General features: G+C 38.9%; 1 long non-coding RNA gene across 1 annotated transcript in view; it reads right to left on the reverse strand.

The window, feature by feature from the left end:
• Window positions 1-27,057, reverse strand: part of LOC132518129 (uncharacterized) — a 75,682-nt gene that overhangs the window by 15,655 nt on the left and 32,970 nt on the right. Inside the window, exons 3-4 of the long non-coding RNA XR_009539864.1 lie at window positions 14,365-14,581; window positions 5,666-6,011 (exon numbers count right to left, since the gene is read on the reverse strand). This is a non-coding gene — a long non-coding RNA (uncharacterized LOC132518129). The remainder of the gene's footprint in view (window positions 1-5,665; window positions 6,012-14,364; window positions 14,582-27,057) is intronic.

Here is a 27,057-nt window from a genome sequence, read left to right on the forward strand (position 1 = left end):
ATACTTGGAAACTTTCTGTAGGCTTGTAATTTTTCAAAGCAAAAGCTGAGAAAAATAAATATATCTCCACAGCTCTAGGTACTGCCCTTCCTAATTTGCTATTACACAGATTAGTGCAATGTTGGATCATCCAGTGCAAATTGTACAATTGTCCTCTGTCACCCATTTATAGGTTTGCTCTGTTACATGCATTCTCTCCCATAGCCACCACTTATAGCAGAGCATACAGAACCAAGGATTTCCTCTTGCACAGTAAAGCAAAAGCATCTCCAATATCTTGAAGTAGATTATATGCAGATCTTAGTGAAACTTGATAGTGGAAGAAGACATAGCAAAGAGCAAACCTTCTGACAGGGCCTCAGGGGTGCTTGCTAGAATTCCCACTAACTGCATAGATTATTAACCTAGTCACCAAGATGCCCTATGCAATACTTTAACTTGAAGTACACGTAACTGAGACTGTTAGGAAAAATAAACAGGCCAAAAAACTGACATGAGAATTACCAGAGAAAATAAGGTAGATGGCAATCATATGACACAAGTCTCTACTAATCCAGTTAAAACTCAAAAGTTCAGCAGAAGTTTTCTGACCAAACAGGTCCAAATGGAGGCCCAAGTGGAGGAAGAGCTTGCTCCACTGAAGGTTCTCGAAGGAGATTCCAGTGAGCAAAAGCGATAGGGTCGTCCCTGCCACTCAAGCACAACAGAATCACAAGGTGTAACTCTGTGACTGGAGCAAGATAACAGCACTGTGGAAACTTTGGTCTCTTTAAGAAAGGTGTGGGCATTTTCTACGTGCATGTCACAAAACAGTCCTGTCAGCAAGATCCAAGTATAAGAAAGGGAAACTCTAAGGTACAATCCAAACAACAAGATGAGAATATATACACAGGCAGGAAGGTGTAACAGAGAGGTTAAGGGTGACTTTCCACCGATAGGGTTAATTAAGACATTCAACTCTTCAGCAGAATAAATGAGAGTGACTGTTTTAAAGACTGGCCAAGTTTGTGTGTAATAATTCTCTTCTTCAAACTAAGAACTTCCTTTGGTGGTAGTAGAAAAGGTCATATTTGTTTGAGCCAGATGTTAGTAGCCTGGAATGGGAAGACATTTTGAACAACAACAACAACAACAACAACTACAACAAAAGTATTAGGAGAAATGTGAAAACCAAAGAGCTAAAGCAGACTGGCCATGGGAATTAGGGAACATACATACTGTTGCTTCACCTACATGGATTTTCTGACCCTAGGATCAGGTGCTATAGGAATCACAAACATTCTAAAGAACATAAAATATCAGAAAATAAAAGGGGCTTTAAATATGATAATACACATGGGATAATAACGTCTGAACTTTTGACGTTCTTGTCATGGACCAGGCAGGCAGAGTTCTAAGTATTCTAACTCATTTACTCCAATTCTCTGAGTTAAGTGCCACTATTCCCATATTACTTATGGGAAAATGAAAGCACAGGGCAGTTAAACTACGCAAGGCAGAACCAGGGTTTGAAACCAGGCAAACTGGCCCACGTGCTCTTAACTACTGTTCTTTGCTGAAATGTTATTAAACCATTACAATAATCTTTTTGTAGACCCCTTAATGCATGGTAAAGTGTTTTAAAAAATTAAAAACAGTGGCAAATATGTATACGCAGGATGCTCCCCATTTTAAAAATATGATGATTAAAGGAGAGAGAGAAACTGAGGGAGAAAAAGCAAGCATGAGGAACACCGAGAGAGAAGATAGGAAGGCAGTATGCAAGAAGTCAGTGCTAATCTCTCAATGATGGTTTCTCAGTAAATTTTATCTTCTTATTATTATGAAATTTAAATTTTTTCTATGGTGAAAATGTATCATTTTATAATTTTTTTAAAAAGCTACATATAAAATAAATATTCTGGAACTTAAAAAATAATCATGTCAGATATTCATAGAAGCAGACCTAGTCATCGACTCACTGTTCCTCGAACTTCACCATGTACCTGCCACTTTCACAATTTTTGCCATACGAGTTCTACCTCCACTCTGATTTACTTAATAATCCTTTCAATTAAGTCACTATTTTAATTTAGCATCCTAAGTAATATATATGAAATAATATTTTTGCTATTATATGGGTTTTTTAAATGTAAATAAACATGTAACTCTTAAAATGTCTTGGGCCACCACAATATGAATGGCCACTTTGGGAAAGACTATGCTCCTCCAATACTGGCTTCAGAATCACTTAGGTGTACATGACAAAGAGGCAGATTCCTGGTTTATGGAAGCCTGGAAACCTGCCTTACAAACAGACTCTCTGAGAGATTTTCATCAGCCTAAAGTTAAGAACTGTCATATTATGGGTTCCCCAAGAGGATGTATAATGGTCAAGGATTTGGTACTGACTCTGAGGTAAGTAAAGAATTTAGCAAGATAACCAGGATGCCATCCAGAACTGTACCATCAGACCACCCCAGGAGACAGATTGTGTACAGCATTAGCGATAACCTGGTGATGGTAGAGGGGAAAGGCTAGTTATTGCAAACTAAATGAAATCCCTAGTTTCTTTTGTTACCAAAAACGACACCCTAGAGAGTGGCTTTGCTGTCTTGTTTTAGTGACAGTTCTTACTGCTGACAAATCTTATCGCAAAATGTATTAAGTATGTGACAGTTCAGATTAAGGTTGAGGTAGACCTATAAAAGTAGAGACAGACAGCTGCCCCAGATCCAAAGTCCAGAAAGGAGTTGCTGCAGCAGAGGGAGCAACAGAAGCTCATGTGAAGGAACCAGTTAAAGAGCTGGACACTGTGGGCAAAACAGAAGTTGGCCAACCAGTGGGAATCTTAGGTATGAGCTGATCTGAAGAACTGAATGAAGAAAGTTTTCAGTTTAATTTCCATGTTGGAAGAGACCAGGCTTTGTTGAGAAGGTACTTTGATGATCCCTCTGCAGAGTGGAAAGAAGCCTCAGAGCCTGGAGAAGAAAGCTGCTCTGCATAACCAGGAGACAGAGCTGGAAACGGCCTGAAGGGAAGGGGCTTTGTGGCAGCTGCCAGCAGGAAGAGCCGCTTGAGGCTTGGGAAGAAGTGTCTAAAAGGGGTGTCTCTGTTGAGATGCTGTCATTGGGTGAGGTGACCCTTCTCCATAAGTTACCAACAAAACCACGCATATCACAAGGTGTGCAGACCAGACTCCTGGAAGCTAGTGAGGGAGGAGCTGACAGCTGCTATGTGGGTTATACAATTAATGGAGAATTTGCAGATGCGTAAGACCAGAATAGAGAATGGAGATGACTTTGTTCGAACACATAACAGAGGTCTGTGGGGTGATGAGGCCCGAGTAATCTAGTCCAGGTAGAGGTGGGCTAGGAGAGAAGCATCATGTAAGGAGACATTCTTGGAGGGATTTCACACAGTGACAAAGGTAGAACCTTCACTGGGTTACTGCCAGGAGCACTGGGGCTAGGGAGTTTGTAGTTTGTTAGTATTACAAAAATCCAGAGGAAGAAACTTTGCTGTTAAGATGGACAAATACTTAAGCAATTGGGAGGAACATTCTCTGGTAACAAGAGAGGCATGTATGAGTGCAAAATCAATGTAAATGAAATCATGCTGTAATCGGAAAAGGGTTTGATAAAGATAGCAAAGAGAAAACGTGGAAAGAGGACCTGGAACAAACACTGTCCTGTGACTTGGAAGCTGTTCTCCTTCTGTTGCAAGCATAGCCTGGGGCCCTCAGGACCCACTGACCTGGTTACCTCCAGCCTAGCAGCCCTTGGCTTATTGGTTTAACTATATTTCCTATACATTCTCTGAGTCTGTTACTCCTCTTCTGAAATGTGTAATTGCTATTTATTTCTAACTTTATTTCTATTATATACACATCATTTTGAAACCTGATTCCATTCTTAATATTGGTGGTTCTCAAGAATTTTCTGGTCCTCTTGAATTCCTTTTCCCTTAATGTTCACATTAAACCTTTCATAACTGTATCTGCCCACTCCCCTGCCCCCTTTCCCGACATGCAAAAAAAAAAAAAAATCCAGGATAGCTGACCAGCAAGGTGATTAGAAAAAGAAGGGAAGGGAAGCTAGTATTCTGTGGAATTGGGGGCTCCAAGCATGGGTTAATGGATGGTTGGGACCATCCACTGTGTCACATAACACTCTGCAAATTGACTTTGCCCTTTCATATTTAAATGATACAGGTGTCAACGAAGATATGAGATGGTATCAAGTTTGTCATGATTCAATGAATGTGCATCTGTCTTCCCTCGTTCCACCAAGGGAAATGCATTAGGCTGGTGATGGTCAGCTGTCCAGCTAGGCTGGACAACTAGGCTGAGGGAGCACCAAAAAGGGGCTTTCACTGCATTTTGTGCCCCCTACCATTTCATCCTAAGACTCCAACCAAATTACTTTACATGGTGGCAAGAACTGCTCTGGGCTAGCCACATCATCTGGACCTAAAATTCAGATGTCAGAAACAGTTTCCTCTAGGTTATAGAACTATGTTGCCAAGCCAGCCACAGATTATAAAATAATCTCTGGGCATGTACATGAACAGTCACACCACAACACTGTGATGACGACCAGTCTGTGGGCACATGCTTTCATACATCCAGTGGGCCTTGGACCCAAGGAGGCATTGAGCATAGCAGGTCTGACCTGGCCACCACTAGTAGCTAAACCGTTTGAGGAAGGTGGGGCCTGGGCTTGCGAAGGAACTTGCAGCAGTAAAGAAAAGGGAGGCGCTGGGCAATGCAGAGTTGGTGGTGTAGAGCAGCTGCAGTCGGTTCTGAGATACGTTGCAGAGAGTGTGACCAATACTGCAGGGAAATAGCCTGACTCATACCCTCAGCACCTGAGCACTCACAGTCAGAAGGCCACTCTCTAGCACCCCCATGCACTCTGCTACCATCAGCTGAATTGTATACTTACTAAGATTCAGGTTATTTGTTCCTCAGCCTGTTTCATGCCAGTTAAACGTGTCGTTATTAATAATAAATAAAATATATAAATATATGAAATATGAATGCAAAAAGAAAAGTTCTTTCTATGAAAACTTGGTTGAATATTTTGAAAACATTCAATAAAAGTAAGTTGCTGGGCACTGGTTAAAGTGGAAAAGCAATTATAAAAATTTAGATGGACTCTGCATTCAGTTTGTCCAACAGGTGTCTTTAAGTTTTTGCTTCCTTTTAAAGAAATTATAACTGGAAATAGTACTGGATATACTATGGGTGCAGTTTATGCATGAAAGATAAGGTAGAACTCCAACCAACTGACCAACATTCAAAGAAAAAGCCTTTATATCAAACGTTTGGCAAAAGAATGCAGTTATTTTAATTTAAAATACAAATTTGATGTGTATATCCATGATATTTTTATGATTCATCTCTTTAACATCTTCCATTAACCAACCAACTCCCTGTCCTGATTGCATTTGATTAAAGGGTCTCTGTGGAACTCCCTCATTCATTATTCTGTTGAGATCCAAGGAATGAGGAATTCCCATGATCAGTCTCTTCTTCAAGGTACAGGGCAGTAGCATTTCATAAAGGAGGAAGTTCTAAAGATCTTGTGTAATTCAAAGCTTTAATTCCAGCCTAATCATGAACAAAAAAGGACAGGTATTCCTAGTTATCAGCTAAAAGTGGCACCATGATTGTGTTACCGACCTTCCAGAGTGGGTCCCCAACAAGAGTCCTTCTGCCTGGTATTGTTCGCGCTGATAGAAGGAGACCGAGTTTGGTTCAGAAGCGAAGGAAAGTTTTATTCTTTGATCAAAGAATGGAGAGGTGGGAGCTCCCACTCTGAGTACACACTCTCTGAGACGGGCGGTTGGCGGGACCAGTTTATAGGGTTCATCTGCGGAGGGAGGGGCAGAGTCCTTGCCCGTTGGGGCAGGTGTGTTGCGCAAGGCACACCATATCTCAGTGCCAGCATCTCTTCACTGGGAACTCCAATCCCATGTCTTAGGTGCAAGGCCTCTGCAGGGCCCCGCTACAGGCAACTGAAACCAGACTAAGCACAAAAGAAGTGGTTAGACCTTATATTGTATCATCTAGATTCCATCTTATTTTTCCCAGGACCCCAGTGGGCTTTGCTGGTGACAATAGCGATAGCAAAACCCAATTTATAAAAATCCCTAACATACCAGCTTTGAAATTGAGATTCTTGATAAATTTAGAAGCAGTTTCAGAATTTGCATTCTTTCCATTTTGTGCACAAAGACGTTACTATTTTATACTACATCATTTCAAATTGTCCTGTATCAGAAGCAACTCTCTTTTTCTGGGACAGTAGAAGTAAGCCTCCTAAAGAAGATGGTTCCAGGCAACACCTCTCTTCTTGATGACGCAGGTCTCTCCCCTTGAGCTTCGTTTTGGCATAGAAGCTTATGCTCATTACAAGCGTTGACCTTCTCTGAGCTTTTCCCTGGAATAAGTCACTTTCTTAAGCTCTTCTCTTTCTTCAGATGCTATGAGTCTCTAGCAATATCAGTGGGCTTCAGCTCATTTAAGTTCTTCTTGAAGCTTGTGAATGACTTTGCAGGTTGTTTTATTTTAAAGTATAGGACCGAGATATTTATCTACAAATAAGTTTAACATATCTAGGCAATTTGATTTCTTCAACATGTCTTTCTCCATCGCTAGGTCTCTGACCAGAATGTCAACTCTAGTCCCTTAATAATACTTTCAGATGACCTGTTAGAGTCCTTCAGGTTAAATATGAGGCACTGATACACATTATCTTGGCTTTACCAAATGGCTTTGACCAGAGCTTCTCATACTGAATTCTAGGACCTGGAAAGGTCAAGAGGCAGTTCTGAGGGCATTACAGAAATCAGAGGAGCAGAGACAAGGACTCCAGCAAAAGGAACTGTTCTCTTCCTCTGTGCCTTCTGTCTGAATTTCCCAATTTTATTCTGAAATAGCTCCTTTACCTGGAGCCCCTTTATTCAGTTACATCAATCAACTGACCTATGTGTAATGCCCAGAAATTGAGCAGAAACAAGGCCCCAGCCCCTAAACTCCCAAACTTGTTAGAAGGACATGCACGATGTTTAGGCCCTTGATTCTTTTTTATAGCAGCTCTTCTGAAAAGTAAGTCACATATCATGAAATTCAATCTTTTAGATGTACAATTCAGTGGTTTTGAGTGTATATATATACTGTTGTGCAACCATCACTATGTGATTTCACAGCATTTTTATCACCCCAAAAAGAAACCCCAAACTCACTAGAGTCACTCCTCATACCAGCATCCTTTCAGCTCTAGACAACTACTACCTTTGTCTCTATGAATCTGTTTATTCTGGATATTTCATATAAATGGAATCATACAATATGTGACCTTTTTTGTATCTGGTTTATTTCACATAGCATAATGTTTTCAAGGTTTACCCATGTTGTACCATATATTAGTATATCTTTTTTTTTTTTTTTTTTTTTTTGGCGGTACGCGGGCCTCTCACTGTTGTGGCCTCTCCCGTTGCGGAGCACAGGCTCCGGACGCGCAGGCTCAGCGGCCATGGCTCACGGTCCCAGCCGCTCCGCGGCATGTGGGATCTTCCCGGATCGGGGCACGAACCCGGCAGGCGGACTCTCAACCACTGCGCCACCAGGGAAGCCCAGTTAGTGTATCTTTTATAGCTGAATAATATTCCATTGTATGGATATATCACATTTGTTTATACATTCATCTTTTCTTTGCTTTTTTTTAACATCTTTATTGGAGTATAATTGCTTTACAATGGTGTGTTAAGTTTCTGCTGTATAACAAAGTGAATCAGCTATACATATACATATATCCCCATATCACCTCCCTCTTGTGTCTCCCTCCCACCCTCCCTATCCCACCCCTCTAGGTGGACACAAAGCACCAAGCTGATCTCCCTGTGCTATGTAGCTGCTTCCCACTAGCTATCTATTTTACATTTGGTGGTGTATATGTATACATATATATGTATATATATTCATCTTTTGATGGACGTTTGGGTCTTTTCCACTTATCTGCTATTGTGAATAGAGCTGCTGTGAACACTTGTGTACAGATTTTTATTTGAACACCTGTTTTCAATTCTTTTAGGTATGTGCCTAGAAGCAGAGTTGCTAGGTTATATGGTGATTTTATGTATAACTTATTGAGAAATTGCCAAACTGTTTTTCATAGCAGCTGCACCATTTTGCATTCCCAACAGCATTGTATGAGAGTTCCAGTTTATCCACATCCTCTCCAATACTTGCTTTTTTCTATTTCAAAATATTATTATTATTATGGCCACCCTCATAGATATGAAGTGTCATAAGGTCAGTCACCTTATTGGTGTTTTTATTTGCATTCCTGGATGACTGACAATATTGAGCATCTTTTCATGTTCTTATTGGACATTTGTATACCTTCTTTGAAGAAATATGTATTCAAGAAGTTTGTCCAAGAGATATGGGAACATATGTATATGTATAACTGATTCACTTTGTGATAAAGCAGAAACTAACACACCATTGTAAAGCAATTATACGCCAATAAAGATGTAAAAAAAAAATTGCATAGTCTGTTGTTTTGTTCTTGAGTTGTGTGATGGTGAATTTTATGTGTCAACTTGGCTAGGCTATGGTACCCAACTGTTTAGTCAAACACTAGTCTATGCGTTGATATGAAGGTATTTTGTACATGTGATTGCCATTTATAGTTGACTTTAAGTAAAAGAGATTACCCTTGATAATGTGGGTGGGCCTTAATTCTATCAGCCTTATGAGCAAAATCTGAGGTTTCCTGAAGAAGAAAGAATTCTGCCTCAAGACTAGAAATCTTGCCTGAGTGTCCAGCCTTTAGGCCAGATCCCATAATATTGTGAGCCAATTCCTTAAAATAATCTCTTCATATGCATGCGTGTGTGTGTGTGTATAACTACATATATAATATATATGTATATATGCTTATATATATTATATATTTATAAATAAATATTATATATTTATGTATGTATATATATGTGTATACACATATATAATATGCAAACACGCTCACACAGTATACATATACATCCTATTGGTTCTGTTTCTCTGAAGAACTCTGACGGATAAAAATTGCTAAAGTTCTTTATACATTTATATATTCTGAATACTAGACCCTTATCAAATATATGAAAATAGAATCCATGTTTGGTTAAGCCACTTCAGCTGAGTTTGTTACATGCAGCCGTAAGATCCTAAATGAATCTCATAAGGGTTTTAGAGAATCAGATAGGATAATGCATGTAGAACAATTAAAACAGTGCTTAATACATAACTCAATGTTATTATTATTTTCACACATCTGAATTCATTTAGAGAAATGAGCCCTGCTCACTGAGGCTTAAAGATATTATTCATTATTCAGTAAATGCTTATGAATTCCTATTATGTATAACACACTATATGATGCAAGGTCAGCTTCATAGCATGCGGTCTGTGCAGTCATACAGGGCCCTGTGCCTGGTTTAATGCTCTGTTGTCATCATCTTAAAATTCTTATCAAGTCTTGAACAAGAGGCTCTGCATTTTTATTTTGCACCGGGCCCTACAGATTATGTAGCCACTCCTGTTATAATGAATAGAAAATTCTTTTTGCTCAGAACAGTAACTGATGTTTCTAAAAATTACCATGTGTTATTCAGAAAATAAAAATTTTTGCTGAATATACTCTGTTTCAGAAGACTGAGAAATATACAGAAATATCTTACGAAACACAATGTAAATAAATGAAGTTTTGACATGTAACAGGTAAGCTTACATTATCTGAAAAATTCACTTATTTAGAACAGTCAAGTGCCTGATAAATGAAATATCAATATATTTTGCAATAACAAGAAAGAGAGAAACTGTAGGTTTTGTTATGGTAGTAGTTATTAGGGGTTCGGGAGTTTACACTGCTGAGGTTTTGGGGGTTATGAAATAAAATTTTTGAATTAGGTATCTTCTCCCCAGTTATTATTGGTTACATACAGGAGCTCGCTGAGAGACATTGGACAAGTTGCTTAACTTCTCTAAATCTTAGTTTCTCTTTCTGGAAAAATGAGGATAACATACAGCTCACAAGTCTATGCAGAGAATCAGATATTTAGCACTGTGTCATATGAGGTACAATAAATGTGCTTTTCTCTGAATTTTCTCTTTCAAAGATGTATTGAGCACGTACTATGTGCTATGCCTCATTCTAACCATTCTGGACATGTAGCTGGGTAAAGGTCCTTGTTCTCAAGGAGATTATATTCTAGTAAAGAAGGACATGATAACTATGAAGAGAGATAAATATAATCACTTCAGGCTGCAATAAGTGTTAATGAGGGTTAAATGGGTGGGGGGCTGCTCTAGCTAAATGGGGGGGGGGTCAGGGAAAAGCTCTCTGGGAAGGTGATGTGTGAATTGAGATCTGAAAGACGAAAACGAGGAAGTCAGGTGAGGATCCCAGACAAGCACATTCTTAGCGAAAGGCACGGCAAGAACAAAGGTCCCGAGAGTGAAATGAGCTTGGCTTTTGTGGAGACAGTGACCAGAGCACAGGAGTCAGGGAGCGGAGTGGCCTGTGAGAGCAAGAGGACAGACAGGTGCCAGGTCAGGAAGGGCTTTGAGGACCAAGGACAGCAATTTGAATTTTATTCTGGTTCACAGAAAAGCCTTTGGAGGGTTTCAAGTAGGGAAACTCTATAATCCAATTTTATGCTTCAGGAAGATTCCTCTAGCTGGCTGCTCTGTGGAGGACTCAGAAGGACTGAAGGTTGGCAAGAGTGGTGGCAGTGACCACTTACTGGGGGTGTTGCATTAATCCAGGAAAAGGAAGATGGGGGCTTCGACTATGGTTGTGGTCTTAGGAGATGGTAAGAGGTTGGATTTAGGATATACTTCGGAAACTGACAGGACTTACAGTTGGACTGAATATAAGGGTTAGGAAAGGAGAGAGCTTTTCGTTTTTCCCTGATGAAAAATTTAATATATGTTCACTATAGAGAACTTGGAAAATTCAGGAAAGTATTCAGCAGGCTACCTGTTCTAATATGTAAACTTAGCTTTTTCTTGCACAAGAAGAAGTCTATTATTATTGTTACCCTTTTGAAGATTTCGGTGTACCTTAGCTTATTAGAGGCATGGGGGATTATTCAAGTTAGAAAACAGAGAGAGAGAGGGAGAAGGAGAGGGAAAAAAAATACCTGTTTCACCCTGTTTAATACAGACTTTCCTAACCTTAGTTGAACTTTTAATTATTTTGGTGGTTGTTTTGTATAACATCTACTATCAGCTCTATCAATGATCACCAGAAAACAAGATCTAATACTGCACTGGATCTTTTCCTCTCATTTCTCACTGTTTCCCTTATGTATAGAGTTAGATTTGCAGGTTCTAAACTCAGGACCATTTACTGAGTGCACCAACACAATTCTTGCACTGGCTTTATTCCTTCTCTTAATATTCTAGGAGGCAGGGACTTCCCTGGTGACACAGTGGCTAAGAACACGCCTGCCAATGCAGGGGACACGGGTTTGAGCCCTGGTCCAGGAAGATTCCATATGCCTCAGAGCAACTAAGCCTGTGCACCACAACTACTGAGCCTGTGCTCTAGAGCCCGCGAGCCACAACTACTGAGCCCGCGTGCCACAACTACTGAAGCCCACATGCCTAGAGCCTGCACCCCGCAACAAGAGAAACCACCATGAATGAGAAGCCCGCGCACCACAATGAAGAGTGGACCCCGCTTGCCACAACTAGAGAAAGCCCGTGAGCAGCAACAAAGACCCAACGCAGCCAAAAATAAATAAAATTAAAAATATATATATTCTAGGAGGCACATGGTGTCTGGATTACATTGTTCTATAGTATTTTCAACTGTCTTGCTAATCCACTGCTGTTTCTTCTAACAGTTATTCTTACAAAAGCGGTAGGGAACTTGTATAAAATTATGTTTAAAATTGACATTGTCTTCCAAATATCTTATTTTTCTCTTAATGGAGAAAGTGACAGCCAGTGGAATATGAACTACATTGATAACATACAACTAGTAGCAATGAAAGAAACTGAGTTTTAAACTTGAGAACGCACATCTAAGGTGTTTATAAATTTATACAGTCAAATGTCCTTAATTTAATGCTCCATTTAATTTGTAATTTGGGAGCGACAACACTGGGTATTTAGTGAGGTTCCAAGTATCCAGGGCAGGGGTTGGGGGAGAGGGAGATGGTAGAACAAAAATATTTCCTTTGTCTTTTATGACTTGAAATTGTCTAAAATGTGATGAAGAAAAAATACCTCATTTAAAAAATATATTTTGGGATAGGTATTGGTAATAATAATTAATAATGAGTGCTTTTATGCCCCAGAAGCAATTGGTGCTGCTTGTCCCATTAAGGTGGACATGGTGAGCCTTGATTATACTCAGCTTAATTTGAAGATTTTAATAAAGGAAAAAATTTGTAGGAAGTGTGGTATATTATCATACTTAAAACAGCCAATTAAATTAGTCTCCTGATACCGGCTACTTTATAAATTCATTTATCACACAAGTTATTCTGACCTTTCCACCTCTTCCTGGATAAGGATGGTAGCAATTTCCCAGTAGCAAAATTATTGATTTTTTTTTTTTTTTTTACAGAGCTTCTTTTCCAGTTTGAGTTTCCTTTCTTTCTGCACTTCTATTCTTGAATCCCCTTCTGAGAGACTGGAGTTCCATTTACACACTGGCAAGAAAAATGCTGTTTGGAAGGATATGGGAAGCTGCATCTTAACGTCCAAGCTAATTAACCACACCTAAACAGTTTACGAAGGCATTTTGCTCAATATGGAGTATTTCCCTTATTCAATAAACAGAAGAAAGTGTTGATCATCTATTGAAGCTTGGCATACTCGCCAAGCAAATGTCAATCCTTTTTTACACCATTCAGTTTCATGGGCTCTAATACCTTTTTCCTAAATTTTAATGTTGATTCCTACATGTTAAATGATGATCCATTTCTCACATGCAATATTGACATAGATCATTCACTCAGCTAATTGAGAATGTTTCCCTTTATCAACAGTTTTTCATGGTTCAGGGGCACGACATCTCTTTCTAAAAAATAATTAGAAGGTGACTCTAGCCTTTTACCAGATTTGAGAGATTTGAAGAAAATAACGATCTTTGCAAAAATTGCATTTGAAGTCAGTCTTTCTAAAAGATAAAGAATTTTCCAGAGAAATAAGGGGGGCAGGGGTCATGGATGGAAGAGAACTTCCATTTACTGAGTACCCATTATAAGCCAGAAACTGTGCTTGGAGTTTTACATGAGTTTTTTCCTTTAACACCATGAGGTGTTTATTTATTTGCATTCTGTGGTGAAACTGAGGCCTGGAGAGGTCAAGTAACTCATGCAATCAGCTGATGGATGCTTGGCCTGGGCTCTAACACCAAGTCTGTTGGACTAGATGCCATGCTCCTTCCATTTCACTGTACTTTGCTGCTTCAGTTGGCAAGATCAATGGGGTCCCCATACTCTGAGGGTTGCAGCAACTCAGTGATCAGAGCTGGTTCAGAGTCAGAGTTCCCTTGACTGTTTTCTCGGTGGTGTTGATAGAGGTGTGGGAGGCTCTTATCCCATGTAACTTTGATCTCTCACCCATGGTCAAAAGCAGGCAGTCTCTTAGCGTGAGGCTGAGATACTGAAAAGCTCCGTGCACTCTTACACAAAGAAGCAAGACTATCACTGCTTCCTATCAGTGTTGCTCTTTGTTTTCTCTTGTTAGCTGGGATTTTGTTCTAAGGAAGGACACTATTATACATTTTCCTCTGTGCTACTCACACATTTGCTGATAGCTACTCAACCAAGTACATGAATTACTGAAAGGTTCAATCACCTATTATTTTAGACTATTACTCATAGTAATAAACTGTTGGGATATCTACTGAAGAGAGACCAACAAAGCATCATAAAAGCAGCATTCCTGTGCTTATACACATTCATAAAGATCAGCGCTAAGAAGAATTTCCATATTGCTTTGGATGTTAAATTTCCCTAAACATACATAGTCCAATTTTCTCAGGCCACCCTTCAAACGACTATCTAGTTCTTTTAAAACAAATAAAAAATATGTGTAGCTCAGTATTGAGAGGGAAGACTGGTCTCAGGGATTCTTTTGTTTTTACAAAATATATTGGCATTTCCTCCTACCAAAATACCTATGACTTGTCCAGGAAGAAGCATCTTGATCCAGAGCTATCTGAATTATTTTTCTAGCTTCAGTTAGCACTCTTCAGGAAAAAGTCAGCCTCTTGAGCTCCAGCCTTCATATCTTGGGGCACTGTCTAAGATGACCTAGATAACCTGAGTGAGGCAGGATGGACTAGAAAAGGCAGGTTAAGGAGTTACCTCTCCTACAAGGGTGAGGCAGGCAGTGGGGGCACAGGCCCAGCTGCAGGCGCTGGAAGTGAGTCCAGTCCAAGAGCAAAGGAAGTCTGCATCTGACCTGGTTGTTGTCTAGTCAGAAGGCTGCCAGCTTGGGGCTTGATGCCAAAGGAAGAATCCAGAAGCTGTCGGAGATTGAGAGTTCCAGACCTTTGCCTGAGGTTCAGGAGCAGCCTGGGGACTGAAAAATAGGATCAAGGTGAGCTTTAGTTCTAGAAGAACCCATAATAGTTAAATTACCAAGGAGAAGAAACACAAAAGGGCAGCAGTTACAAGACCAATGAATATGGTGGGAACAGGTCTTCCAAGCCTGGGTGTCAGACCTAAAGCAGACACTGAATTCCAGGCTTAATTTCCTTAAGTCATTCCTGAATAATGGTGGGCCTGGGGAGCTCGGATGTAGGGAAGGGGTTGTCAGAATAGCTGCATTTGGAGCCCAGGGACCCCCTAGGAGGACAACATCAGGGACTGGGGAAAAGGCCATGGGGACAGGCTGTATTCACTGAGGTTGTACATCTGTGTTTCAGGAAGTCAGGCTGGAAAGAAAGGGCACAGGTACTCCAGATGAGGGCTCTGGGAAAAACATGCCTTCTTTCTATTGCTGTTGGCTCTTCTGAGGCTGTGGAGATCTACCTCTTTTGTTCTCCCTGGGACCCTATTAAAAGGTTTCTTGTGTTCAACTTGTATGTGGTTTTCCCATTCCTATGGGTTTCCTGAAAATTCGAATACAGGTTTCAGATGACCCAGTAATAATTTATAGATACCATGGCTCAATGACTTTGCCCTGGAGACTCCTACCTCTTAGAGAGTCTGCTACTTGTTGAATGTTGAAGGATCCAGCAGAGCAACACAGAGCCAAAACCACATATGGAGTTAGCGCCCCATATGGCACTAGAGTGGAATTAATTGGAGTAGCAATTGCCATTCTATTTCACATAATTTTGTGTTTTTATTCCATGGAATTTTAGCCACAAGAACGTTATTCACAGGATGTGTCTGTGGCATGTTTTGCACTGACGAACAAAAGGGAACACTGCATCGACCACGATGCAATTACACTTCCTTCTGCACAACTTCATCCATGCCTGACATGTGGAATCTGCCCAGGACTGGCTGTGAACCCTGCAAAACCGCTGTACGATAAATTATTGTCATCATGCCTCAGAAGGCTGTGTCACATTTGCCTGCAACCATTGTACAGACCTACCTTTTAAAAATAGATGTGTTTTTGCACTCTTGAAACTACTTATTTTCTTACTCTTTGTCACAACCAGCCTAGTTTAAGCTGACGGTAAAAAGAGGTTTTGGAGGTTTTCCACCACAAGGTTATTTAAAGTTCTTTGAGCTGCCGCCAGACCTTCATTTAGCATTTTAATAAACTTCCTGGGCCAAGGAGTAATTTTCCTGTATCCTCTTTGTCCTCAGCATGAAGTAATAGTACAAAAGAGGGTCATCATTTTTAGGCCAGTCATCTGCATGAATTATAAAATTATCCTTACGAATAACCAGATATAAGGTCTGGGATAGAGAAAAGGCGATCAGACTTTTTTCTGTGGTTAACATTAAAAAGGGGTGGTCATAGACACCTCAAGGGTTTAAGAAAGTGCCAACAGAAATATTTTTCACACAGATAGTTAGAAAGGACTTTAAAAGAAACTGCACATACAGTCAAGTTACAGGAAGATAACTAGAATTAAATTGCCTAAACTTTTGCTTGCTGGTGGTGTCCTTATCTGGAGCCTCTCTAAAGGCAGAAGTACCAATAGACTCCCATGTTTACATGGTGATATGGAAATCGGCCTCCAAGACAGTTGTAAGGCTCCCCAGAGAATTTTTTGGAAACTGCATCTCTGGGTGCGGTGTGATGTCACTTTTCAGTGTTTCTAGGCATTGTGCCAAAACTCAGTTTCAGGAAAATAATTGCAAAAATGTTTAAATAATTTGCATGATGTTTCTGAAAGCAAAGGAAAAGCTGCCTGCTCCATTCCCAAAGGAGATTTCAAGACACAATCAATGTTGGGCCACAAAAACACTGTTTAGACAGAATAATTATCAGCCCTTCCCTTCTCTTTCATTATTAAACTGAGATCTATTCCCTCTGAGGGTTTCACCTGGCATATGGAAAGACTGTTTTGCTAAGTCCCCTTTATGGATGTTCAAACAGGCTAAGTAAATTCAGAATTTACTAAATTGGCACTTTTATGTACATCATTTGACATGAAGTTGCTTCTACGTCATAATTAGCTTTTTTGTTTCTATTTCATGTTATAATCAAGTATGATGGAATTATATAGGATGGTTTCAAACTACCAGAATTCTTGAAAATGTATCCCAATGCTGAGTTCATTTCATTCATTATTGACACCTTTAAACTGAGCTCAAAGAACCCTAAGTGACAGGGTCATCAAAACAACACACAGAAGGATGCAGTGGGTGGAATCGTATTAAGACAAAAAAGTGAAGTCGTGTTTAAATTGTGTTACAGCTTTCAATGCCCAAATTACAGTACAGTTATTTCTTTAGGGATCTACTTAAAGTACTGTTTGAATTGAATCAAAGTTATTTTTATAGAGATTCTTGAAATGACATTTTGTGATTTAAAAAGACATGGCTATTCTTTATATTGTAGTTTATTGATTTTGATAGTTTAGGAATGAATACATTGAAAAGTGGCACTGTTAGAGTGCACACCAATACAATTTTACTCTCTCCCCTACCCCCATACTGCCTATTCAAACGCACTCTGTGCAACCAGTTTTTCCCCTGCCTTGTAGAAGGCACTACAGTATTAGGATAGATAGATAGATAGATAGATAGATAGATAGATAGATAGATGATAGATAGATAGGTGATAGATAGATAGATAGATGTATATACAAACTTAGCTAATAAAATGTCTTTGGACACTTTTAATCTAAAACGGCTAATGTTACTAATTAATGCCTAGTTCTGTGTAACTGTTAAAGACATTAATTTGAAGTTAAGCACCTTTTCTTACTTCGGGCCTTTAGCGGAAAACAGGGTGAAGTTAGCTTCTTCTCTTTTGACTCTGCCTTCTTTTCCTTGCCACTCACTGTGATTTCTGACCCCACCAGAGTTGGGATGTGAGTGAGGGAAAGACGTAAGGAAGCAGGCAAAGATTTACTTGACTGGTACACTCTTTTTTTTTTCTTTTATTTATTTATTTTTGGCTGTGTTGAGTCTCGTTGCTGCGTGCAGGCTTTCCCTAGTTGCAGCAAGTGGGGGCTACTCTTCGTGTGGTGTGCGGGCTTCTCATTGCGGTGGCTTCTCCTGTTGCGGAGCACGGGCTCTAGGCGCGCAGGCTTCAGTAGTTGTGGCTCATGGGCTCAGTAGTTGTGGCATGAGGGCTCTAGAGCACAGGCTCAGTAGTTGGGGCACATGGGCTTAGTTGCTCTGCGGCATGTGGGAGCTTCCCAGACCGGGGATCGAACCTACGTCCCCTGCACTGGCAGGCAGATTCTTTTTTTTCTTTTTTTCTTTTTTTTGTGGTACGTGGGCCTCTCACTGTTGTGGCCTCTCCCATTGCAGAGCACAGGCTCCGGATGCGCAGGCTCAGCGGCCATGGCTCACGGGCCCAGCTGCTCCGCAGCATGTAGGATCTTCCCGGGCTGGGGCACGAACCCGTGTCCCCTGCATCGGCAGGCAGACTCTCAACCACTGCGCCAACAGGGAAGCCCATGGCAGGCAGATTCTTAACCACTGCGCCACCAGGGAAGTCCCTTGACTGGTACACTCTTGATGTGTTGACACTCTTCAGACTTGGTGAATGTTTACACCTGACTTTTTCCCTCATAAGCTCATCTATAATTTTTTTTTTTTTGAGACTCCCACATCATTGGGTATCTCTTACCTGGAATGTCCAGCAGAAATGTATCTCCTCAAAGTGGTCTTTTCTGATGCCTCCATTAGCTCTTGAGTATCTAGCAGAAAACTTGTACCTCTTTATGCTGAGGTCTCCTCACTCTCCAGGTGATCCTTCTGGGCAGAACCTTAGACAACTCTGGCCTGTTTTGCTCATCCATAGCTTAGTCTGGTCCACAAAACACTGATCTGGTGTCAGTTATACTATAGTTATTCCCCTCTGCATTGTGGCTAAAGGTAGCTTAAAGCTTGAGCCAGTTTATATTTTTTCAGACCTGTATCAGACATGCAGTCCCAATACTAGGAAACACATAGGATACTTTCTGGGTGGTCCCAAAAGAGGTCCTCTCACATTTGAGGTGAAGAAGTATCTCCCATCCTACCTAGTTTTTAGACTGTTAGATTCTCAGCACAACTCTCTCCAAATACATCCTCTCTCTTGACCTCTCTAATCTCTTTTTTCAGGGTAGAGTTGGTAGTTTTTACCAACTCTTTTGGAAGTTCTTCTTAGGTGGCCTCAAAACTCACTTTGGAATGTTGCTGTAGAAGGAATCCAAAACTACCGCAAATGACTATGCAGTTTGTACCCCACACAAAGATATCAAGCTACAGGGATGAGTGAGTGCTGAATTACAGCCATTCCTCCTCTAGCAGCACAGGGTGCCAGAGGGGCACTTTACTGCAATTCACCTACCCAGTGGGATTGCTTTTCTGCTAATTTGCACAAAGGCACCTATTGCCTTGGAGCCCTGGTTGAAACTGAGACAGAGTCCCATGTGAAATCCCATTTCATTTAGATGAGTTACAGGATTAGCGTTTTCTCTACATGAAAACCATCTACAGATATTGATGACACCTGTGACAACTGTTCAACAGCATGTCAAAAAATTACCAGGAGGCCAAAGATGTCATCCTGCCACTTTTCATTCGAACAAAATATCATATTTTTAGAGTTTTTTCAACAGGAGTTCCAAGATACTTCAATGAGGAAAGAAAAGTCTTTTCAGCAAAAGGTGCTTAGACAACTGGATATCCACATGGAAAAAAAAAATGACCTCTACCTCACACTGTGTACAAAAATTAACTCCAAATGTGTTATAGACCTACATGTAAGAGCAAAAACTATACAGGTTTTAGAAAAAACATAGGAGCAAATTTTGAGGCCTTGGATTAGGTAATGGTTTCTCAGATATGACACCAAAAGCACAATCTACCAAAGAAAACATAGATCAAATGGACTTAATCAAACTTCAAACTCCAAATGACACCGTCAAGGAAGTGAAAAAGCAATCCACAGAATAGGAGAAAATGTTAACAGGTCATAAATCTGATAAGAATATATGAAGAAGTCACAATAAAAAAAAGTGACATCCTAAAAATGGACAAAGGATTTGAATAGATATTTCTCAAACGAAGACATTCAAGTGACCAATAAGCACATGAAAAGCTGCTCAACAACATTAACCATCAGGAAATGTAATCAAAACCACAATGAGATACCACTTCACACTCACTAGAATGGCCATTAAAAACAAAAACAAAAAAGAGATAATAACAAGTGTTGTAAGGATATAGAAAAATTAGAACCCTCATACACTGCTAGTGGAAATGTAAAATGGTGCAGCCACTTTGGAAAACAGGCTGACAGTTCTTCACAAAGTTACATATAAAGTTACCATAGATCCAGAAATTCCACTTCCAGGTATAAATACAAGAGAGTTGAAAACATGTCCACACAAAAACTTGTACCTGAGTGTTCATAACAGCATTAATAGTAATAGCCCAAAAGTGGGAAAGAACCCAAATAACTATCACTTGATAAACAAAATATGGCATATCCATACAGTGGAGTATTATTCAGCAATAAAAAGGAATGAAGAAATGATTCATGCTACAAGATGGAAGAATCTTAAAAACATTATGCCAAGTCACAGAAGTCAGTTGCAAAAAACCACATACAATATAATTCCATTTATATGAAATGTCCAGAGTAGGCAAATCCATAGAGACATAAAGTAGATTAGTAATTGCCTGGGCAATTTTATTTTTGGACAGTTCATTGCTAATGTATAAACAAAAAATTGATTTTTGTATATTGATCTTGTATCCTGCAACTTTGCTGCACTATTTTTTTTTGTTTGTTAGTCTTTTAGTGGATTTCTTAGGATTTTCTTGAATACAAGAATATTTCATCTGCAGTAAAGACAGTTTCACTTCCTCCTTTTCAGTCTGGATGCCTTGTATTTCTTTTGCTTGCCTGACTTCACTGGCTAGAACCTCCAGAAGTATGTTAAATAGAAGAGGTAAAAGCAGGCATCTTGCCTTGTTCCTGACCATGGGGGGAAAGTGTTCAGTCTTTCACTATAAAGAATTATTTTGCTGTGAACTTTTTGTAGATATTCTTTTGTCAGGTTGAGGAAATTTTCTTCTATCCCTAGTTGGTTAATAGGTTTTTAAAAAAATCATGAATATATGTAGGATTTTGTCAAACACTTTTCTATGTCTATTGCGTTGAATATATGGTTTTTGTCCTTTATTCTATTAATATAGTGTGTTACATTGAATGATTTTCATATATTAAACCAATCTTGTATTCCTAGGGTAAATTCCATTTGGTTATGGTGAATAATCCTTCTTATATATTGCTGGATTTGGTTTGCTAGTATTTTGTTGAAGATTTTTGCATCTACATTTATAAGGCCTTTTAAATTTAAAATTTCTCTTAGCCTGTTTGTCCACTTAACTGACCATTGTGTCTTTAGCTGTGCAAAATTTTCCAGCTTTTATGCAACCAAACTAGTGAATTTTTTCCTCTATGGCTTCACAGTATTTTTTTCTTGCTGAGAAAGATTATTCCTACTCCAAGACCATAAAACTATTTATCTGTGTTTTTCTTTAATATGGTCATTATTTTATTTCTTTTAATGTTTAGAGTGTTAATCATTGGGAGTTTACATTTATATAAGCTTTAAATTGAGGACCCAATGGCCTGTTTTTTTAATCATTCCTTTTTTAAAATTTTATTTTATTTATTTTTTATACAGCTGGTTCTTATTAGTCATCAATTTTATACACATCAGTGCATATATGTCAATCCCAATCGCCCAATTCAGCACACCACCATCCCCACCCCACCACGACTTCCCCCCACTGGTGTCCATACATTTGTTCTCTACTTCTGTGTCTCAACTTTTGCTCTGCAAACTGGTTCATCAGTACTATTTTTCTAGGTTCCTCATACATGTGTTAATATACGATATTTATTTTTCCCTTTCTGACTTACTTCACTCTGTATGACAGTCTCTAGATCCATCCACTTCTCAACAAATGACCCAATTTCGTTCCTTTTTATGGCTGAGTAATATTCCATTGTATATATGTACCACACCTTCTTTATCCAGTCTGTTGATGGGCATTTAGGTTGCTTCCATGACCTGGCTATTGTAAATAGTGCTGCAATGAACATTGGGGTGCATTTGTCTTTTTGAATTATGGTTTTCTCTGGGTATATGCCCAGTAGTGGGATTGCTGGATCATATGGTAATTCTATTTTTAGTTTTTTAAGGAACCTCCATACTGTTCTCCATAGTGGCTGTATCAATTTACATTCCCACAAACAGTGCAAGAGGGTTCCCTTTTCTCCACATCCTCTCCAGCATTTGTTGTTTGTAGATTTTCTGATGATGCCCAGTCTACCGGGTGTGAGGTGATACCTCATTGTAGTTTTGATTTGCAATTCTCTAATAATTAGTGATGTTGAGTAGCTTTTCCTGTGCTCTTGGCCATCTGTATGTCTTCTTTGGAGAAATGTCTATTTAGGTCTTCTGCCCATTTTTTGATTGGGTTGTTTGTTTTTTTAATATTGAGCTGCATGAGCTGTTTGTATATTTTGGTGATTAACCCTTTGTCCCTTGATTCGTTTGCAAATATTTTCTCCCATTCTAAGGGTTGTCTTTTCATCTTGTTTATGGTTTCCTTCGCTTTGCAAAAGCTTGTAAATTTCATTAGGTCCCATTTATTTTTGCTTTTATTTCCATTATTCTAAGAGGTGGATCAAAAAAGATCTTGCTGTGATTTATGTCAAAGAGTGTTCTTCCTGTGTTTTCCTCTAAGAGTTTTAAGGTGTCCAGTCCATTTAGGTGTCCATTTAGGTCTCTAATCCATTTTGAGTTTATTTTTGTGTATGGTGTTAGGAAGTGTTCTCATTTCATTCTTTTACATGTAGCTGTCTAGTTTTCCCAGCACCACTTATTGAAGAGACTGTCTTTTCTCCATTGTATATCCTTGCCTCCTTTGCCATAGATTAGTTGACCATAAGTGCGTGGGTTTATCTCTGGGCTTTCTATCTTGTTCCATTTGATCTATGTTTCTGTTTTTGTGCCAGTACCATATTGTCTTGATTACTGTAGCTTTGTAATATAGTCTGAAGTCAGGGAGTCTGATTCCTCCAGCTCTGTTTTTTTCCCTCAAGACTGCTTTGGTTATTCGGGGACTTTTGTGTCTCCATACAAATTTTAAGATATTTTTGTTCTAGTTCTGTAAAAGATGCTATTGGTAATTTGATAGAGATTGCATTGAATCTGTACACTGCTTTGGGTAGTATGGTCATTTTCACAATATTGATTCTTCCAATCCAAGAACATGGTATATCTCTCCAACTGTTGGCATCATCTTTAATTTCTTTCATCAGTGTCTTATAGTTTTCTGCATACAGGTCTTTTGTCTCCCTAGGTAGGTTTATTCCTAGGTATTTTATTCTTTTTGTTGAAATGGTAAATGGGAGTGTTTCCTTAATTTCTCTTTCAGATTTTGCACCATTAGTGTATAGGAATGCAAGAGATTTCTGTGCATTCATTTTGTAACCTGCAACTTTACCAAATTCATTGATTAGCCCTAGTACTTTTCTGGTGGCATCTTTAGGATTCTCTATGTATAGTATCATGTCATCTGCAAACAGTGACAGTTTTACTTCTTTTCCAATTTGTATTCCTTGTATATCTTTTTCTTCTCTGATTGCCATGGCTAGGACGTCCAAAACTATGTTGAATAATAGTGGTGAGAGTGGACATCCTTGTCTCGTTCCTGATCTTAGAGGAAATGCTTTCAGTTTTCCTTCATTGAGAATGATGTTTGCTGTGGGCTTGTCCTATATGGCCTTTATTATGTTGTGGTAGGTTCCCTCTATGCCCACTTTCTGGAGAGTTTTTATCATAAATATGTGTTGAATTTTGTCAAAATCTTTGGCTGCATCTATTGAGATGATCATATGGTTTTTATTCTTCAATTTGTTAATATGGTGTTTCACATTGATTGATTTGTGTATATTGAAGAATCCTTGCATCTCTGGGATAAATCCCACTTGATCATGGTGTATGATCCTTTTAATGTGTTGTTGGATTCTGTTTGCTAGTATTTTGTTGAGGATTTTTGCATCTATATTCAACAGTGATATTGGTCTGTAATTTTCTTTTTTTGTAGTATCTGTCTCTGGTTTTGGTATCAGGGTGATGGTGGCCTCATAGAATGAGTTCGGGAGTGTTCTTCCTCTGCAATTTTTTGGAAGGGTTTGAGAAGGATGGGTGTTAGCTCTTCTCTAAATGTTTGATAGAATTCACCTGTGAAGCCATCTGGTCCTGGACTTTTGTTTGTTGGAAGATTTTTAATCACAGTTTCAATTTCATTCCTTGTGATTGGTCTGTTCATAATTTCTATTTCTTCCTGGTTCAGTCTTGGAAGGTTATACCTTTCTAAGAATTTCTCCATTTCTTCCAGGTTGTACGCTTTATCAGTGTAGAGTTGCTTGTAGTAGTCTCTTAGGGTGCTTTGTATTTCTGTGGTGTCTGTTGTAACCTCTCCTTTTTCGTTTCTAATTTTATTGATTTGAGTCCTCTGCCTCTTTTCCTTGATGAGTCTGGCTAATGGTTTATCAATTTTGTTTATCTTCTCAAAGAAAAAGATTTTAGTTTTATTGATCTTTGCTATTGTTTTCTTTGTTTCTATTTCATTTATTCTTGCTCTGATTCTTATGATTTCTTTCTTTCTGCTAACTTTGGGTTTTGTTTGTTCTTCTTTCTCTAGTTCCTTTAGGTGTAAGGTTAGATTGTTTATTTGAGATTTTTCTTGTTTCTTGAGGTAGGCTTGTATAGCTATAAACTTCCCTCTTAGAACTGCTTTTGCTGCATCCCATAGGTTTTGGACCATCGTGTTTTTATTGTTTTTTGTCTCTGGGTATTTTTTTATTACCTCTTTGATTTCATCAGTGATCTCTTGTTTATTTAGTAACGTATTGTTTGGCCTACATGTGTTTGTGTTTTTTACGTTTTTTTCCCTGTAATTCATTTCTAATATCATAGTGTTGTGGTCAGAAAAGATGTTTGATATGATTTCAATTTTCTTAAATTTACTGAGGCTTGATTTGCAGCCCAAGGTGTGATCTGTCCTGGAGAATGTTCCGTGTGCACTTGAGAAGAAAGTGTAATCTGCTGTTTTTGGATGGAATGTCATGTAAATATCAATTAAATCTATCTGATTGTGTCATTTAAAGCTTGTGTTTCCTTATTTATTTTCATTTTGGATGATCTGTCCATTGGTTTAAGTGAGGTGTTAAAGTCCCCCACTATTATTTTGTTACTGTTGATTTCCTCTTTTATAGCTGTTAGCATTTGCCTTATGTATTGAGGTGCTCCTATGTTGGGTGCATATATAGTTATAATTGTTATATCTTTTCTTGGATTGATCCCTTGATCATTATGTAGTGTCCTTCCTTGTATCTTGTAACATTCTTCATTTTAAAGTCTATTTTGTCTGATATGAGTATTGCGACTCCAGCTTTCTTTTGATTTCCATTTTCAAGGAATATATTTTACCCTCCCTTCACTTTCAGTCTGTATGTGTTCCTAGGTCTGAAGCAGGTCTCTTGTAGACAGCATATATGTGGGTCTTGTTTTTTAATCCACTCAGGAAGCCTGTGTCTTTTGGTTGGATCATTTAATCCATTCACATTTAAGGTAATTATTGATATGTATGTTCCTATGACCATTTTCTTAATTGTTTTGGGTTTGTCTTTGTAGGTCCTTTTCTTCTCTTGTGTTTCCCACTTAGAGAAGTTCCTTTAGCATTTGTTGGAGAGCTGGTTTGGTGGTGCTGAATTCTCTTAGCTTTTGCTTGTCTGTAAAGCTTTTGATTTCTCCATCGAATCTGAATGAGGTCCTTGCCGGGTAGAGTAATCTTGGTTGTAGCTTCTTCCCTTTCATCACTTTAAGTATATCATGCCACTCCCTTTTGGCTTGTAGAGTTTCTACTGAGAAATCAGCTGTTAACCTTATGGGAGTTCCCTTGTATGTTATTCGTCATTTTTCCCTTGCTGCTTCCAATAATTTTTCTTTGTCTTTAATTTTTGCCAATTTGATTACTATGTGTCTCGGTGTATTTCTCCTTGGGTTTATGCTGTATGGGACTCGCTGTGCTTCCTGGACTTGGGTGGCTGTTTCCTTTCCCATGTTAGAGAAATTTTCGACTATAGTCTCTTCAAATATTTTCTCTGGTCCTTTCTCTCTCTTTTCTCCTTCTGGGACCCCTATAATGCGACTGTTGTTGCATTTAATGTTGTCCCAGAGGCCTCTTAGGCTGTCTTCATTTCTTTTCATTCTTTTTTCTTTATTCTGTTCCACAGCAGTGAATTCCACCATTTTGTCTTCCAGGTCACTTATCTGTTCTTCTGCTTCAGTTATTCTGCTATTGATTCCTTCTAGTGTAGTTTTCATTTCAATTATTGTATTGTTCATCTCTCTTTGTTTGTTCTTTAATTCTTCTAGGTCTTTGTTAAACATTTCTTGCATCTTCTTGATCTTTGCCTCCATTCTTTTTCCAACATACTGGATCATCTTCACTATCATTATTCTGAATTCTTTTTCTGGAAGTTTGCCTATCTCCACTTCATCTAGTGTTTTTTCTGGGGTTTTATCTTGTTTCTTCATCTGGTACATAGCCCTCTGCCTTTTCATCTTCTCTACCTTTCTGTGAAGTTGTTTTTTGTTCCACAGGTGGCAGGATTGTAGTTCTTCTTGCTTCTGCTGTCAGCCCTCTGGTGGATGAGGCTATCTAAGAGGCTTGTGCAAGTTTCCTGATGGGAGGGACTGGTCCCAATGGCCTGCTTTTTAAAATTCATTCAGTAATTCACCAATTTATTAAAATTTGTTCAATAAATTTATTAAACACCTGAGAAGTGCTATACACCATTTTAAGTATTGTAAATACAAGTGTAAAAACAAAAAACAATCAAACAAAAAAAACAGGGTCTCTGTTCTCATACAGTTGGAGAAGAGATTCAACAAAAAATTAAACAGGTAAACAAGGTAATTTCAGATAGCTAGAAGTGCTATGAAGGAAACAGAACAGGATGATATGATGGAGAATAATAGAGCTTTGTTAGATACTATGGTCAGCGAAATCTCCTCTAGGATGGTACATTTACCACTTTAATGATGAAGATCTAGTCATTGGAAGAGCCAAGAAAAGAATGTTCAAGTCAGTGGGGAAAGCAAAGGCAAAGGCTCTGGGGCCAAAGCAAACTAGGTGTATTCAATCAGCAGAATGAAACCGCTGTGGATGGAGTGAAGGGAGTGAGATGAAGAATATTACCAAATGATTCTCAATGGTGAAAAACTGAAAGCATTTCCTCTAAGATCAGGAACAAGACAAGGATGTCCACTGTCGCCATTATTATTCAACATAGGTTTGGAAGTCCTAGCCACAGCATTCAGAGAAGAAAAAGAA

The sequence above is a fragment of the Lagenorhynchus albirostris genome, chromosome 3, assembly GCF_949774975.1.
Source record: "Lagenorhynchus albirostris chromosome 3, mLagAlb1.1, whole genome shotgun sequence".
Classification (NCBI taxonomy): domain Eukaryota; kingdom Metazoa; phylum Chordata; class Mammalia; order Artiodactyla; family Delphinidae; genus Lagenorhynchus; species Lagenorhynchus albirostris.